This window comes from Ochotona princeps, chromosome 1 (assembly GCF_030435755.1).
Source record: "Ochotona princeps isolate mOchPri1 chromosome 1, mOchPri1.hap1, whole genome shotgun sequence".
NCBI lineage: Eukaryota > Metazoa > Chordata > Mammalia > Lagomorpha > Ochotonidae > Ochotona > Ochotona princeps.
Genome location: NC_080832.1, coordinates 100,496,169 through 100,515,297, shown reverse-complemented (window position 1 = coordinate 100,515,297; position 19,129 = coordinate 100,496,169). Strand labels below are relative to the sequence as shown.

The 19,129-nt window shown below is 39.0% G+C and overlaps 1 long non-coding RNA gene across 1 annotated transcript in view; it reads right to left on the bottom strand.

Moving 5' to 3' along the window:
• Nucleotides 1-15,690, bottom strand: part of LOC131481786 (uncharacterized) — a 243,035-nt gene extending 227,345 nt beyond the window's left edge. Inside the window, exon 1 of the long non-coding RNA XR_009246563.1 lies at nucleotides 15,656-15,690. This is a non-coding gene — a long non-coding RNA (uncharacterized LOC131481786). The remainder of the gene's footprint in view (nucleotides 1-15,655) is intronic.
• Nucleotides 15,691-19,129: the final 3,439 nt, after the last annotated feature.

The following is a 19,129-nucleotide window of genomic DNA, read 5'->3' as shown; positions in this document are numbered from 1 at the left end:
TATTTGCAATCATCCTTTGGCTGGGATAGTTGTCCAACTTGTTCTGTCCTCCTTCTTCTGCTACAGAACCAGATGCTCTCTGCAGACTCCAGTGGGTTGCAATATTGTCCAGACCAGACATTCACTGTTCTACCTTTTCTTTGGAGAAGGCCCAGGTCTAACACATGAACTCATGGTCAGAAAATCAATCCAGGACGTGAGACTAGGGGACTCCACACTCCCCAACCATGCCATTGCCAGACCGCTGGAAGCCCAAACACCAACACACCACTCCACAAACACGCCCTTAGGCTGTCAGTGAGCTTCCCCTCATGCATTGGCACCCTGGCTGCTTAACCTGAATCCAGCTGGAACCCCTGTCCTCATGGCTCATGGACTTATCACACAGGCAGGCACAACAACCCAGGACAGCTGACTGGGGCCCCACCAGACCCCTGCCCCTGCAACTCAAGGAACTATCTCAACCTAGCCTACCCCAGGACCTGACTCACATGTGCCCTGTAAGGTACTGAGTTGGGCGCACTGCACGAGTGCCCTGCCCTAAGATGGCGCCGAGACCATTCCTCCTCTTGGAGCTTGGCGGTATACAAGTTTCAGGAAATGCCTTCTGATTGGCGCGTAGCCTCATGCCTGGCGCGTGTGCTACGCGTGATCAGAGTTATGATTGGTGTGCCCGCGGTGTGCATCAGTGACCTTTAAGCTGATTGGATTAGGATGGTATATAAGCTGTGGGGTTCCGGGAAGAGGAGGAAGAAGAGGAAGTCGAGTCCACTGGCTAGGAAATCGACTGGTTGGAAGAATAAAGTGCCTCTTGAAACAGAGCCTTGAGTGTCAGGTGATTTCTTCCACAGGAACGCGAGACCCGGATTGTACTATAACCTGACCTGGTCTAGGCTGTTCCTTACCTAGGTTCTTGTTCTCACCTGCAGGGATTGAATTCTGAAAAAGGAGTTCCCCAAACTCTTCCATCAGATCTCCTCCAAGTGGCAGATCTCACACATACCAGTGAGACCTTGGCCGAAGTTGACATAGTCCACCTCTTGTTCTGGCAGAAACAGTGTCCTTGCCCAACTGGCCCACACAGAAGCTGGTTCTCACCTGGTCCACACCCAGACAGAGCTCTCATGCAGTTCAGCAGGAGTCGAGACCTAGCCTAGCCCATTCTGCAACCTACTCTGGCTCTCATGAGTACCAGTGGATGTTAGAGTTTAGCCAAGTCTAGTGATCCCAAGACCCAGTCCACACCTATGCTGAAAGAGACTGTAGCCATATCCAGCCCAGATCACTGCCTCCATTCTGGCCCTCATGCTCACCAGTAGGAACCGCAACCCAGTCAGGTCATCTCTTAAGCTCCCAAACCAACCAGTTCCCAGTCACAGATCTTGCACATGCCAGTAGAAATTACAGTCCTACAGGAGTAAGACTCTTACTGCGGGTACTGTGATCTAGACTTGCCAGGTGGGTACACAACACTAACTTGACTGTGCACCGGTGGGTAATTTTTGGTGGTAGTTAATGATAACTATCCCAGATCAGGTCTCCTAGGTATGCTGGTGTTTCAGTCTGACCCTTAAAGGTCCTCTTATTACTCCCTCCTAACAAATAGGTCTCAACCCTTGTTTACCTTCAAGTACAGTCACCTTCTTAATGGTGACTGGAGTCCCTGCATGCACCAATACCCAGGTCCCCAGAGCTAGCTGCCAGGGAACCTGAGGGCTTGGCCATTAGCTCCCCCTCTACTGGGCTGAACCCTAATGGATCTGCAGGCTGAGAAAGGTCTAGGCACTCCAAATCTCCCTCACCATGCTACCTGTCCCCCAGGTCTGAACCGCCTGGCCAGCATTGCGTGCTGGTGGGCTTCAGATTATTACTTTTTTGCTTCAAAATGATTAAACCTATTCTGTAGATGTGTCCATTGTAACTATAGCTACTGTGCATCAAAAAACAAAGATTCAATGTCTTGTTAGAAAACATTGCCCCAAAATAGCTTCTACCAAAATGTACTCCTTTATCACAAGGCTTTTCATCTTAGTTATTGCTCACAGATACTGTGGCAAACTTCATTAACTTGCACAGCAGCCAAAGGAGAATCATCTCCTTTGACTTTTGATTTCTTTTTTTCAGAAAGCTTTTCCTTTTTTTATTTTTAATTTTATTACAAAGTCAGATATACAGAGAGGAGAAGAGATAGAGAGGAAGTGGAGCTGCTGGTATTAGAACCAGCAACCATATGGGATCCCAGGGCGTTCAAGGCAAGGACCTTAGCCACTAGGCCATGCCGCCAGGCCCAGCTTTTCCTTTTTATGGTAGCATATGAGTCACACTACATCACTACTCTTTTTCCCTGATGATATTGAGTGACATCTATAGAACAGAATATTTATAACCTGCCTTACACAGTTATTATTTTCTATGCATCAGTTATAACAGGATCACAATCCATGTATGAAAATTTAGAAGGGACATGACAACACATAATATCCATCGTACCCTTTAACCAGAGTTGTTAGCTTGAAACTGAATTATAACAAAGCATGAAAAAATGAAGAACCATAAAGGCAAATAAGGCAAATAAGGCAAAGATATTGGGTGCCAATGAGCTATTTATTGATTTTTGAGGGCCAAAAGTTTTACAAGGCAACAGATAGTTGGGAAATATTGTGTCTTTAATATTTTAAAAACTTTCTGCAAACATTGTATAGCTAATTACATATATACTTATATACTAGATATATAAGTATGTGTGTGTGTGTGTGTGTGTGTGTGTGTGTGTGTGTGTGTGTGTTTTAGACTTTTTTAAGATTTATTTTTCTTGGAAAGGCAGATTTCACACAAAAGGAGGAGAGAAACAGAGAAAGACCTTTGCCCATGGGTTCACTTCCAAGTAGCCATAACGGCTGAATCTGAGCGATCCAATACCAGGAGCCAAGAGCTCCTCTGGTTCTTCCACGTGGGTGCAGGGTCCCAAGATTTTCTGCATTCCTTTACTGCTTTCCCTTTTCACAAGCAGGGAGCTGGATGAGAAGTGGAGTAGCTGGGATACAAATCAGCAACCATTTGGGATTCCAGATCATGCAAGGATTTAGCCACTGAGCCATTGCACCAAGCCCATTCTTTTTTTTTTTTCTTTTTTGAGAAATCTTTTTTTTTTATTATTATTAATTACATTGCATTATGTTACATGGTTTTACATTGCATTATGTGACACAGTTTTATAGGTACTGGGATTCCTCCCCACCCCTCCCCAAACCCTCCTCCCATGGTGGATTCCTCCATCTTGTTGCATTACCACAGTTCAAGTTCAGTTGAGATTCTTTCATTGCAAGCATATGCCAAGCATGGAGTCCAGCATCTTATTGTCCAGATAAGCTCAACGACTTGTTTGGGAGACCATCTCTGGTTTGAAGGTAGAGCCGGCCCATTCTTTTTAAATGTTACAACACAATGATTCAGTAAGTGTAGTATGAAGATTACAACCACAAGAAATGCACAAAGTCATAACTTTCTCTTTTTTTTGTTAAAGATTTATTCATTTTATTACAGCCGAATATACACAGAGGAGGAGAGACAGAGAGGAAGATCTTCCATCCGATGATTCACTCCCCAAGTGAGCCGCAATGGGCAGATGCACACTGATCCAAAGCCCGGAACCTGGAACCTCTTCCAGGTCTCCCATGCGGGTGCAGGGTCCCAATGCATTGGGCCGTCCTCCACTGCTTTCCCAGGCCACAAGCAGGGAGCTGGATGGGAAGTGGAGCTGCCAGGATTAGAACCGGCGCCCATATGGGATCCCGGGGCTTTCAAGGCGAGGACTTTAGCCGTTAGGCCACGCCACCGGGCCCGGTCATAACTTTCTTAACGAAGATAAAGCAAAACAAAACAAAACAAACAAAATAAATCACAAGTCATCATTTTTTCATCTCAGTTTTCACAAGCACATAGTAGAATTTTGGGAGGTGACCTGGTATGCAATATAACAGCTGAATATAAAAGCAGATGTGAAAATCCAGCTGTATCAATGTGATTTGTAAAAAGTATAGAACAATGAGGTTCTCTCCACTTTTTGTTGTTGTTGTTTAGGAAAACATCACTTGTTGAGATATATGGAAGTTATATCAACAAGTAATGGGTCTATGTATAAAATAAATAAATATTACATATATAAATCTCATTTTAATTTGTAATATTACGGGATATGAATAGATGCAACAAAAAAGGTAACAGTCTGAATTTTCAGTAATACTTAAAATTGTAAAATTGTGTTGAAATTGAATTATGTGACAATCAATTTTAGTGAAATTTCCAGAAATGATGCGTTTACATTTTCACTTTAATAACAATGACTCACATGTTGTAGAGCAGTTAGGTTGGAGAAGAAACTACTGCACCTTTTCTTCGCTTCCTTGGGCATTGCCATGTGCCTCAGACAGGGTATTGGAGTTTCATCCTTTTGATTGCATTCGCTTCGCACCAAATCCTAACAGCAGCCACAATGGTTATAAAACCTCACATAATTTTTTGTATGGGGATGTGATTTTTACCAAGAGACATTTTGTTTTTTTGACTAAATTTGATCGATGTTCTCCTTCAATTTATTTCTTACTCTACTCACAGTAATTCAGTTTTGGACTGATGATGTATCTATGTAAAATCTCCGCCATCGTCTACCAGAATGCCATCCACCCTCCAAAGCACTATACTCAGACTTATCAATGGGTCATCCATGTCCTGTAACTTAATGGATAAATATGTTCCTGAGAAATAGGTGCAAGGGAATGTAGAAATCATGTAATCCAAGCCCCACAAATTATAAAATGAGAAAGATCCACAAGTTAAGAGATTTTATCACAAATTAGCTAAGAATATAAACATGACCCAAATTAAATCATGTTTTAATAAAAAATGATCAAATGAATATTTCTAAATATTTCTGCTTCCTAACTTTCTTTCTACTTCCGATTTCTACCTTTCTACTTTTATCATCCTCGGTTCATACTATATATACTGTCACCAAAGATTCTTAATCCTGTATTTAACCAAGGTATTTCCTCTAGAGTTTCCTCAGCTAGTTAACCCCTCCCTTTCAGGATCAAGGTCATATCTTCTCTTTAAGATTCTCTTGGACAAATTCAGCTAAAACAATATTTCTTTCCAAAATTATGACAATAGTTTTATTTTTATAATTTTTATTTTGTTGATACAAAACATTACCTTTCTTTTTTTTTATTATTATTATTTAACTTCAGTAATTACATTGTATTATGTGACACAATTACATAGATACTTGGGTTCTCCCCACCCCTCCCCAAACCCTCCCACCATGGTGGATTCCTCCACCTTGTTGCATAACCACAGCTCAAGTTCAGTTGAGATTCCCCCATTGCAAGCGTATACCAAACATAGAGTCCAGCATCTTATTGTCCAGTCAAGTTCAACGGCTTCTTAGGTATACCCTCTCTGATCTGAAGACAGAGCCAGCAGAGTATCATCCCAGTCAATTGAAAGCTCCAACATACCATCAGCAAAAATTTACATCATTATGGAATTAATTGACATAGTAATGAGTGGCTAAGGTCCTCGCCTTGATCCCATGTGGCCGCTGGTTCTAATCCCGGCAGCTCCACTTCCTCTCTGTCTCTCCTCCTCTCAGTGTATCTGACTTTGTAATAAAAATAAAATGAATCTTTAAAAAAAAAAAAACATTACCTTTCATGGAACTTTTTTGTCTATAATTTCTAATGTTTGTACCTGGTATTTTTAAAAAAGATTTATTTATTTTTATTGCAAAGTCATGTATACAGAGAGTAAGATAGACAGAAAGATCATCTGTTCGATGATTGACTCCCCAAGTGACTGCAATGGCCGGTCTTGCATCAATCCGAAGCCAGGAGCCAGAAACGTCCTCCATGTCTCCCACGCATGCAGGATCCCAAGGCTTTGACCATCCTCAACTGCTTTCCGAGGCCACAAGCAGGGATTTGGGTGGGATGGAGGGCTGCTGGAATTAGAACAGGCATATATATGGAATCCCAGCACATTCAAGGTGGGGACTTTAGCCGCCAGCTACTGCACGGAGCCCTGTTTTTTTGTTTTTGTTTTTTTTTTCTTGCTTGTTTGTTTTTCATATTGAACTCGTGCATGTCATTTTAAAGCATCAATTATGGGCAAATAAGCATATTTTTAAAATTAATTTTAAAATAACTTTAAAAAATATATTTTTTTCTGTTTGAAAAAGGCAGATTTTCAGAAAGACAAGGAGAGATAAAAGTTTCCAAGACTTGGGCCATCCTCTTTTCCAGGACATAAGCAGAGAGCAGATGCGAAGTGAAGCCGCTTGGACATGAACTGGCACCCTTACAAGATGCTGGCACCGCAGATGAACAGTTAGCCTGCCTCTGGTCCATTCCCTAAAAGGAATGTTTGTAATTGCCTCTGTTTACAGACTCTTCTTTGCAACACCTGAGAGCAAAGAATATGTTGATTATATCTTCCTTTACAAGAATGTTTTTGTAGACCTAGTAAGAAATACCAGACAAATAGCTTTTGGTAAGTCTGTAACTGAATTCTTCGAAGCAGTTTTCGGACACATTTATCTTTATGCCATTTTAAGGTTGCCTCTGCACTAAAATCAATTCCTGTGCAGTGATAATCAAGTCATAAATGACACCATTCACTTAAGCAATATGAAATATGTTTCAGTTTGCCTGATCTGATTTTTTGGAAGGTTACACTAGAGTAAAGTCAGATAGAAGACTCAAAAATCAGTATATATTTGCAAACCAGAGCAATTGAGAGATCAAGAAACCTGAAGATAAGAGGTTATTCAACTTGGCCCAGCGCTGTGGCCTATCGGCTAAAATCCTCATCTTGAATGTGCCGGGATCCCACATGGGCACCAGTTCTAATCCCGTGGCCCTGTTTCCCATCCAGCTCCCTGCTTGTGGCTTGGGAAAGTAGTCGAGGATGGATGGCCCAAGGCCTTGGGACCCTGCACCTAAATGGGAGACCCAGAAGAGTTTGTTGGCTCCTGACTTCAGATCGACGCAGCTCCGGCTGTTGCGGCTCACTTGGGGAGTAAATCATCTGATGGAAGATCTTCCTCTCTGTCTCTCCTCCTCTCTATATAAATGACTTTGCGATAAAAAAAAAATAGTAACAATAATAGAAGAGGTTGCTCACCTTCATTCTGTAACACTTAACTATTAGGTGAGACACATCATCCATTTCCTTGGTCACCATTCCTTCCATTTGAATAACTCCACAGATGAACCACAACGGACCTTATCAGTGTCCTAGAACACATTTTCAAGCACTGACTCTAATTGTGTACAAAAATGCAAAGAATTTAGGAAAATATGTAAGTCCAGTTCAAGAAGGAAAATACAGGGTCTACTGTTCACAATCCCTGTCTTCACCTATTTTTAGAAAATATTTATATTGTTTCTCTGAAAAGTCAGATACACAGAGAGGAGGAGAAACAGAGAGGAAAATCTTCCATCCGATGGTTCACTCACCAAGTAGCCACACCAGCCGGAGCTGAGCTGATCTGAAACTAGGAGATGGGAACTTCTTCTGGGTGTTCCGTGTGGATACAGGATCCCAAGGCTTTGGGCCGTCCTCAACTGCTTTCCCAGGCCACAAGCAGGGAGCTGGAAGGGAAGCGGGGTTGCCAGGTTTAAAACCTGTACCCATATGGGATCCTGGGACGTGCAAGACAAGGACTTTAGCCACAAGGCTAATGTGCCAGGCCCTCCCTATCTTAATGTTATTAGGCATCTCATTGTTTTATTGCTTATTACACTATATACGGAATTTTACTTGGATTAACCTCACTGAGAGCATAAAATCAAACAACAAAACTTCAATTTTTTTGTAAATGTTTTTGCAATAAAGATGTTTATTTCATAGAGAGAAATTTTACTATGAAAATATAGCTGCCAGCTCTCTAGACAGTCAGCATGTTACAGAAAACAGTTTACTGATTTAAAACTAGATAATTCCAAATTCCAATTTGACCTCCCTTATGTGCAAGATGTATTTCCTTGGACATTTAAATTTTCCATTGCCAGCAGAGTTTCATCTACATTTTCTGAAATAAGGTCTGTTTAATAAAGTGTAGGTTGTCCAGTGGAAATTGAGAAGATAATAATACTAAATCAAGTGGCAAAAAGGAACAGTTTTTGGAATAGTAATTGTCACCATTTATTTGTATCATTGATGCCCATATCCCACAGTGAACATTACCTTTTTTAACATTATTTATAGTCTGAAAATATTGTAGGACCATGTGTCTGAGTACCGTGAGAGAATTATTGCTGTGTAGGGAAATTTGCAAATAAAACTCATTAAAATAGCACATCCTGTTTCCGTTGGGGTGAGAGACAAGTTTTCTATACTCTTTTGATTATTTAAAATCAATGAAATCTTCAAGGTCTGCTTAATATCTTTGGATTCTTACACAAGTTATGTCTGAGAAAAGCGTTAGAAGTCATTCATTAAAGTATTTAAGTGTGTGGTTCCAGTTTCCAAAGAAAATACAGAGAGCTGGCTCTCACTCCATTTTATGGTCAGTTTTTTTCCTGTGATAATTTTAAAAAGTCCTGAAACTTTTAATAATGCTCTACGTCAGAGTCATCTTTTATAGCAAAGATGTCAGCCTATTACTGTGGGAAAAAATTTCAAAAGTTGGCAAAAAAGAAGGCACCCAGAAAACTAGACATCAATTTCAACATTTTGGAAAAAAAAATCAAATTATTTAGTTCCATTTTTCCAAAATTTTGTGAGACTTTCTTGTAGTGAGGAATCCCTTAATTTGTATTCAATAGTTGGTTAAGATATGCATATTGTTTTTGTTCTTTCTTGTGTTGACCTTAATTTAAGACTATTGTATAGAAAATATTGGTCATTCCTCATCCTGACCATTTTAAAGTATATTGATGAAGACTGCCAAATTCAGCCTGTGTACATTCAGTGCCGTGTTGTTTCTGAAGATGTCATTGTTTTTTCCACTGGCATTAACCAAGTCATATAACCTTACATTAAAATCTGGCTCCAGTTAAGCATGGTCTGATGATTCAGTTCGACTCCATGCCAGTTACTTGCATACTTCAAATGAGCCTTTAGAATTGTGCATATGATATATTTATCTGTTCTCAAGTTTGCTTCTTTTCTTCTTGTTGTTTTTTTTGTTTGTTTATTTATCAATGTTTACCTAACACTAGGTACATGTCTGCATTTCACAGATTTCTGCTCCCAGTGTGGTAGCATTTCTGTGCCGTGCTCCCTACATCAGTGTGATGTTAGTGTGGTTCATTCACAGTTTTGTTCCTTGCATAGGAGTTTTAAAAATAAAATATTAAAAAAATATAAATTAAACAATATAAAAAAGCAAAATAAAATACTGTGTTGGAGAGCATTTACTCTAAGCGACACTTATTATTGATGAAAAGGCTTCCCATCTACTGAATGGTGGCACTATTTGAAATGACAATTTTATAAACTGCTAATCAAAGTATAAAATGTTTTGCATTATAAATTAAAACTTAAGATGTGAGAAGTTTTGGGCCCGGCGGAGTGGCCTAGCGGCTAAAGTCCTCGCCTTGGAAGCCCCGGGATCCCATATGGGCGCCAGTTCTAATCCCTGAGGCTCCACTTCCCATCCAGCTCCCTGCCTATGGCCTGGGAAAGCAGTCAAGGACGGCCCAAAGCTTTGGGACCCTGCACCTGCATGGGAGACCTGGAAGAGGTTCCTGGTTCCTGGCTTTGGATCGGCACGCACCGGCCCGTTGCGGCTCACTTGGGGAGTGAATCATCAGATGGAAGATCTTCCTCTCTGTCTCTCCTCCTCTCTGTATATCTGACTTTGTAATAAAAATAAATCTTTAAAAAAAAAGATGTGAGAAGTTTTGAAGGTATATGAAAATAAATAATATAAAAAACTATTAATGAACTTCAAAATTTTCTTGCATATCTCACAATCATTTTAATTTTTTTCCAAGAGCTCCTCAAAATACTCTGCTGCACATATCTATGTGTTTATAGGCCTACACCCATTTCAAATACGTGGACAAGCTCATCCAAGACATGAATGGCCATAGAGACATGGGAGCATTATAACAAAAATTGATAAAACTAAAATGTCCATAAAATTTAAAAAGAATATTTGCAAAAAATGATACTCTACAACAATGAACATGATGTTCAGCTATACCTAACAATTTGTAAAATCTCTCATAAGCAATGTTGATCAAAAAAAGCACAAATGCAATTTGTATGCAAATTATTGTGTATGACTTAGGAATAGAAGCTTAGAAAATCAAGTCATAGAAATAATTTGAAAAATATCGTCTATTTCACCAGAATATATGAGCCAGGGTGGTGGCACTTTGTGGGGGAAAGAAATAATGTTGGAGAAAGAGACAAAAGAAACAAAAGAGGTTGAAATGCTGTGATACGTCATTTTTCTTGATTTGGATGGTATCCACATGATAATCACTGCAAACTGGACCTAGAGGTTTTGTGAGATGATAAATGTGTGATATGCTGCACACACCCAAAGTTTAATACATCTTTAATATATATTTTTTCTCAAATGATTTTGGAGTTGAGGATTGGTCTGTGAATGGTTTATATTCATCAAGTGAAACTTTGAAGACAAGATTACAGATTTATCCTTTGTGAGTATACAGACACATGCAAAGGCACTTATGTATGTTTGAGTGGAACAATTTGGTATCATAATAATTGGATGATTTGTAGCATGTTGGAGAATACGACATTTAGATCTATATGACATTAAATCTATACGACATTGAATCTATACTAACTTTCTCAGCTTTTCAGTGTTCGTGTGTCTTAATTTGAAGCAGTGAGCGAGCCTTTGCACACAACTCTTTTCTGAAGTACATTTTATAAATGGACACAGGTTCCTGTGACTCCACCTTTCACTTAAATTGAAGGATAGATTGATATAATTGGGTTTCATCACTGATATGTGCTAACATATACCAGTGTTCACTGCATGGCATGGTATTTGACATGTATAAAGTCTTCTGTGCTTATTTTTGTCTTTATTTTTTGAAACTTGGTTTGGCTCCGAAAGGAGAAAATCACCCTGGAAATTCAGCTCGATGGTGTAGATTACCTGGAATGGGAGGTGGAAGGGCAGCGGGTATCAGAGTGATGTTTTATTCGACTATGACCTTTATCTGCTTAATCAGTCACATCCATATTTATGTCTGTTTGCTCTGCTTCTTTGGGGACATCAAATCTCCAAATTTGGCCTCCCTACCTCAGCATCTCCTATTGACTTTTACTAATCTTATTATTTCTGCTGATATTTACTCTGCATGTCATTTTTGCTTTCCTAGCAATATGCGTTGACGTTCACCCTGGAGGAGTCTGTATATATCCAGACTAAACAAAATTAGGCAAGTAGGTGGTCAGGGCCAGACGCTGGTTGAACAAAACAGCAAACATCTAGTCAGAGGGCGCTGCAAAAACTTACATCAGCTTCTACTGATATCACTGCTGGCAAAGATTCAAAATAGACTTTGGGTATGCTTTGTCATATTTCTCTTCTTAAGTTCCCTGCTTGAACTTTAATTTAAAAAAATCAAGAAAGAAAAACTCTTACTTTGTGATAAAATCAAATCTCTGAGCACTTGCTTTTATTTAACAGTGTAGTGTGGAAGACAAGTTTTGATTTTTGGATTCAAAAATAGTTTTTGTTAAATTAAAGTTGTTCCATTACATAGAAATACATAGAAATATATATACATATATATACACATATATATATCAATGAAACAGTGAAAGTAATCCTTGAGATCTTATCCTTAAGGCTTAAAGTGTCATAATTTTTCGACTTAACACATATGAACTGCTATTAAGTGACTTATTATGTTGCCATTGTTTTGCCTGCACTACCTATTTCCTTTGACATTATCACTGTCTATTTCTGATTTCATCACACAGCAAAGTAAATCACAGAAGGTCTCGTTTTGTTTGCAGTGGGTGTAAAAGAGGCATTTGTTTTTGAACACTCATATTTCACCAAAGCTTAATATACTATGATAGACGATAGATAATTGGGTGGAGGATAGAAAGATAGATACAGATCAAGACGCACCTATTTTTATGTTAAACTTATTCTGAAGGCTGTTTAATATAATGTTTAAAGAGCCATAAATTCTCTTCACCATATTTATATTTGAACAAAAATACTTGTTATAAATAAATGCTATTTGGGGCAATTGTTAAATGCCATTTTTATGTGAGTGAGAATATTGAAGTCATAATAATTAACCATTTTAAAATGTGAAATCCTCATATAAACATATCTAGAATTCTTAACAAGGTCAAGCAATACAGCAACAACAAAGCAAACAATACAGTGAAGAAATGGGCAAAAGACATGAACAGGCATTTGTGAAAGCATAAAGTTCAGTGCCAAATAAACATGAAAAAAAAATGTGCTGAGGTTCACAAGCCATCTGGAAAATGCAGACTAAAAACTACGCTGGTATTTCACCTCACCCCCAGTTAGTATGTCATCATAAAGAATTCAGAAAGCAATATACTCTGGCAATTATGGATAAGGGAAGTTAGCATAATCCACTGTTGCTGGGAATGTAAACTAGTGCAACCTTTATGAAAGACAGTAAATGCATTTCAGAGATTTTAAAATAGGTCTACCATGTGACCTAGTCATTCCACTCCTGAGAATATATCCAAGAAAATGAAATCAACATACGAAAGAGTTGTCTGTATCCCCTCGTTAATAGCAACTTAGCTTCACAAAAGTTAATATATGGAATCAAGCCAAATGTCCATCAAATGATGATTGAATAAGAAAAATTCAGGACATACACAATATAGGATACTAATAAGCCATGAAAATTGAAATCTTGCCTTTTACAACTAAATGCATTTAACTGGAAATCATTGTGCTTAGTGAAATATTATATTCCCAAAAAGACAAACCTCATATGTTCTCCCTTGTCTACAATAACTAATACATAGACTACAAAAAAACTGTGTTATCCATATGAGTGAGATTTTAACACGCTGGGATTTGCTAATTGTTTACAGTGTTTGTCTGTACTCCTGAGAAATAGTGTCTTCCCCCTATTTGCTTTGTGTTAAAATCTTTACCTAATGGAGTGTTATACCTGTGATTGTGAAATAAAACATTCCATTGTAAAATTTAGGAAAAAAATAAAGAAGGAGGAAGATGAATGGGGAATGTGGACAAGAGGAAGGGTAGGTTGGGGGATACTGCTACACTATTCAACTTGTATTACTCAATTTACCTATGTAAAAAAAGGAAATGGACAAAGGAAGCAAATCGGCATTTTTCAACAGATGAAATACAAATGACCATGAATGCTTAAAAAATGCTAAGGATGACAAAGAAGAAAATAGATATAAAGCCACACTGAAGTATCATCTCACTCCAGCTGGAATACAAAGCAAAAGATAAAAAATAATAGATGTTGCTGTGTGGTAGAAAAGCTACACTAAACACACTGCTAGTGTGGATGTAAGCTGGTACAATCGTTATTGAACATAGTGCAGAGATTCCTTGGAAAACAGGAAAATGTTCCACAATATGACATAGCACTGCTATCCATAGATTTAATAATGGAAATTAAATCAACAAATAAAACATTATATTTGCCCTCATTTTTACAATATCTCAACTTATAATGACTAAAATATGAAATCAACCTTTATTTCCAGAATTTGAAGACTGAATAAAGCTTAGTGTATATGGATACACAATGGAATATTACTCAGCCATTAAACAGAATGGAATCATGACCTTTGCAACAAAATGGATATAACAGGGAAACATTATGCTTAGAGAAACAAAGTGGATCAAAAATGCAAATAATATGTGTTTCTGATTGGTCATAACTAATGTTACATTCCTTACTTCTAGTCGCTCAGAAATCAGTTGTACAATATACAGTATCAAAGTTTAACATATGAGTGAAATGGCATTTGTTTATTCACATTTTCAATCTATGCTTTCTGATTCTGTTCTCTTGGAGACTTCTCTTACTTTGTTGTCTAAAGGGCATACACACCCATTTTGTCTTAATTTCAGAAATCACTTTTTAAAAAGATTTAGTTATTTTTATCGGAAAGGCGGATATACAGAGAGAAGGAGAGACAGAGAGGAAGATCTTCCACCCGATGGTTCACTTCCAAGTGGCCTCAATGGTTGGAGCTGAGCCAATCCGAAGCCAGGAGCCAGGAGCTCTTCCAGGTCTTCCACACAGGTGCAGGGTCCCAAGGCTTTGGGCCGTCCTCAACTGCTTCCCCATGCCACAAGCAGGGAGCTGGATGAAAAGCAGGGCCGTCAGGATTAGAACCAGTACCCATATGGGATTCCACCGCGTGCAAGGTGAGGACTTTAGCCATTACACTATTGTGCCAGGCCCAGAAATCACTTTCTAGTTTGGAACGTCTTTTAGTCAACTGGTTGTTTCTATTAGTTACATTGTGCTTGTGCTTTATGCTTGTGTAAAAAATTGTTTTTGTGTTCTTCAACTTCATGGCCATGTTAAAATGTTTTGCGGTATTCCGTCTTTGTCCATGGAGGATATATTCCAAGATTCCTTAATGATGCCTGAAAATGGATAATACTGAATCCTATGAATGACACCTTTTCTTATACCTCCCTGTGCAATGATGTACTGATACCGTAGATGAGGAGGAACCGCATCCTGTGTGGGATTGGGCAGGAGAATGTCATGATGTTCTATCACACTCATCCAGACACTTAGGAATCATTTCTTTTTCGAAAATTTATGGTTGTCATTTTCAGATTACAGGAGCCTTATTTGGATCTGCCAAGGAGAGATGAATGCACTTATTTTTTTTCTGTCTGTCTTCAGACATTTTTCACACCTGAGGACTATTTCACCGTTCAAGACATATTGTGTGGGTGAGGTTAATTTAACAAATAGATTTTGATTAAGCAGTATACAGTGTTGAGTTTGGCTTTGCATTTTATATTTGGGAATTCCTGACTAACTTCAAGGAGTGTGCCTTGCATTCCTCATTCTGGTTGCTGAAAGATTAGTAGAAATACCGTGTGATTTGCTACTGCCATTTGTGCCCATTTTGCAGTAGACGCTCTGAATTTCTTCATTTTTTATGACTAATTGATGTAAATGTCCATTAGTGGATTTGATCCAAATCATCATATAATATTTAATTTTAAGCTTCCTGCTATTTAAGATACATGTTATTTAAATCTAAAACCAATTGAATCTTGAGTAAGTTTGTTTGCATTGCATTACATGCTTACATACATACATACATACACACACACATATATACATATATACATAGGGTTTGTCATTCTTACATTTTAGAAAAAATGATGCAGTTATCAGATAATTGTATCAAATTCACAGAGGTTCTTACTTTATAATGGGTGGTCAGTCTAGGTTTTGTCTGGGTGGTCAGTCTAGGTTTTGTCCAAAACTTCTTTTTTTTTAAAGGTTTGTTTATTTTTATTGCAAAGTCAGATGTACAGGGAGGAGGAGAGACAGAGAGGAAGATCTTCCGTCCGGTGATTCACTCCCCAAGTGAGTGCAACGGCCAGTGCTGTGCCGATCCAAAGCCAGGACCCAGGAACCTCTTCCAGGTCTCCCACGCGGGTGCAGGGTCCCAGTGCATTGGGCCGTCCTGGACTGCTTTCCCAGGCCACAAGCAGGGAGCTGGATGGTAAGTGGAGCAGCAGGGATTAGAACCGGTGTCCATATGGGATCCCGGTGCGTTCAAGGAGAGGACTTTAGCAGCCAGGCCACACCGCTGGCCCATGTTTTGACTTTTTTTTTTGATGATACCTGCTCAAACAGTGTGTCAGTTTTGCATAGAGAATGATATGATAGTTTTTGTGAACTATCAGTATTGATACTTCTGTTTAAGATATTTATGACATTCTTTATATATACACACATATATGAGTATACAGCAATTTTCTAAGACTTTTTTTTAAAGATTTACTTAGTTTTATTTAAAAGGTAGAATGACAGAAAGAAAGACAGAGAGATTAGTATTTGAGTGGCAGTTTTTGCCTTGTTTTTCCTTGAATTTGATTTTTTTTAAAGATTTGTTTATTTGAAAGAGTTATAGAGAAAAAGAGCGACGGGGAGAGGGATCACAACAGCCCGGGAGGAGCCATGTCAAAGCCTGTAGCCGGAGCTTCTTCCAGATTGTCCATGTACACAGTAGGAGCCATGTCAAAGCCTGTAGGCGGAGCTTCCTCCAGACTGTCCATGTACACAGGAGGAGCCATGTCAAAGCCTGTAACCGGAGCTTCTTCCAGACTGTCCATGTACACAGTAGGAGCCATGTCAAAGCCTGTAGGCGGAGCTTCTTCCAGACTGTCCATGTACACAGGAGGAGCCATGTCAAAGCCTGTAGGCGGAGCTTCCTCCAGACTGTCCATGTACACAGGAGGAGCCATGTCAAAGCCTGTAGGCGGAGCTTCCTCCAGACTGTCCATGTACACAGGAGGAGCCATGTCAAAGCCTGTAGGCGGAGCTTCTTCCAGACTGTCCATGTACACAGGAGGAGCCAGGTCAAAGCCTGTAGGCGGAGCTTCTTCCAGACTGTCCATGTACACAGGAGGAGCCATGTCAAAGCCTGTAGCCGGAGCTTCTTCCAGACTGTCCATGTACACAGGAGGAGCCAGGTCAAAGCCTGTGGGCGGAGCTTCTTCCAGATTGTCCATGTACACAGGAGGAGCCCATGTCTCAGGGCATCTCCCTCTGCTTTACAACAGTTAAATCTATACAATGTTTTATTTTTTTTTACAGTTTATCAAAATATTTTAGGTTTGCGAAACCTGCTGTACATCTCTTCTTGTTTTGCTTTTCATAAAATGTTTTCTTAAATATGTTAAGAAACATTAACATATTCTACAGATTTTACTTCATGCATTGTTGAAATAATTCAATAATTTTGTCAAAGCATGTTACCCAACTCTATGCTACCCATACTATATCATTTAGATGTTTCAAGTCTGAAGAAAACTCACTAGAATCTGTTGAGAAACAAAAATTTTACCAGCATGCCATCCTAACCCTCTTTATATTTGATGAATTTGTGGATAGTTTGCTTTCTTGGTAAGGTTTGATCTCATCCTAGAATGTGGATTTAAAATAAATATACATACCAGGTAATAAGAGAACTAAGCTCTAAAATTCAGATGAAATCTAATGTGAGTTATATAATAAAAACTAAAATTTGTTAAAGTTTATGGAACAATTTCATTCACATATCTTGCTTGATTATCAAAATGATGGATTAGCTGTACTATTCCATTTTAAAATATGAAGCTTAAAGAATTTGGGTAGAATGTAGTAGACACACTGATACTAAGCAGTAAAACACAGATGTAAATCCAAGCTTCTTTTACTGAAGGTTAGTGAACAGAATTTAAACCCAACACCAACAAGTAAACAGAACTCTTCTTGTTTGTGAACATTTCTCTCATCTATTTCTCTGGTCAAATTTATGCACATACACACACACACACACACACACACACACACAAACACGCACACAGTAACTCCACAAAAAAAAATTAGGACTGAGTAAAAGGTAAAAGGGAGGGCTTGGCATGGCAGTCTAGCTGCTGAAGTCCTCACCCTGCACACACCAGGATCCCATATCGGCACTGGTTCCTATCCCAGCAGCCCAGTTTCCCATCCAGCTCCCTGCTTGTGGCCTGGGAAAGCAGTCGAGGACAGCCCAAAGCCTTAGAACTTTGCACCCATGTGGGAGACTCGGAAGAGGCTCCGGGCTCCTGGCTTCGGATCAGCTCAGCTCAGGTGGTTATGGCTGCTTGAGGAGTGGTTTGTAAGAGAGAGGATATTCTGTCTCTCCTCCTGTCTGTATATCTGACTTTCCAATAAAAATAAATACATCTTTTAAAGGGGTGAAAAGAAGTTGCATAATATAAGACTTTCCAGTCTTCAAGAATCTCTTGATTTGGGGTTGGTGCCGTGGCACAGTATGCTGACCCTCTGCATCTAGTGCCAATATCCCACATGGGTGCTGGGTCATGTCCCAGCTACTCTACTTCTGATGCAGCTTCCTGCTTTCAGCCTAAGAAAGCAGTGGAGAATGGCCCAATGTCATTCTCATCCAGATGAGGATACCGCCTCCTAGCTTTGGACCAGTTGCGTTACTGCTGTTTGCAGCTATTTGGGAAATGAACCGGTGGGTAGATATCTTTCCATCTTTCTTGTCTCTGCAACTCTGACTTTTAAACAAATAGATAAATCTTTTTTAAAAAACTAAGAAAAATCAAAGCAAAACATCAACCCCCTAAGTACTAATCAATTTGTTTTAGCATCAAAAGCACCATTTTCAGCTGCATCATCTTTCCGAGTATCTTCCAAACATAGGTACAGTTGTAGCTATTTTAAAAATATTTCAATTTCCGGTTTTACTTTATTTATTGATGATTAAAAACTATTTCTTTGAAATGCAGCATTACAGAGAGAAGAAAGAGAAAGAAAATCTTCCATTCCCCAGCTCTCTCCTCAAATGCTCACAAAAGGTGGGACTACATCAGGCCAAAGACAATGCCATGGTCTTTATAAAGGTCTACCAGGTGGAAACAGGGAGCTGGCCTGGAAGTGGAACAGTCTGGACTCAAACCGGGCCCCACACAGATGTTAGCATCCCAGACTGCTTCTTACATTTGCAGTACTACAATACTGGCCTCTAGGTTTCCATTTTAAAAGTAAAGCCTTCAGTTATAAGGATAGGTCATTCAGGTTGAATGCCTTATCGTCCTTCAGACTGGATTGTTGAGCAAAAGGAAAATGTTTAAAAACACATCACTAGAATAAGTTTGTTTCCACATATTCCGAAAAAAGAAAAACCTCCCAAAACAAACTTTCAATTTTCATTTTCATTCACATGTTAATGAAATAGACTTATAATGTAACTATAGGAATAAAGATCTTGATTATTAGGTAAATCACAATTTCCCTGAAGCCATGTCAGAAAATATTCATCTAGTTGATGTGATCTTTTTATTTTTTACTATGGTACCGGTTACTTACGACAAAATCAATCTTGGCTCTGCCAA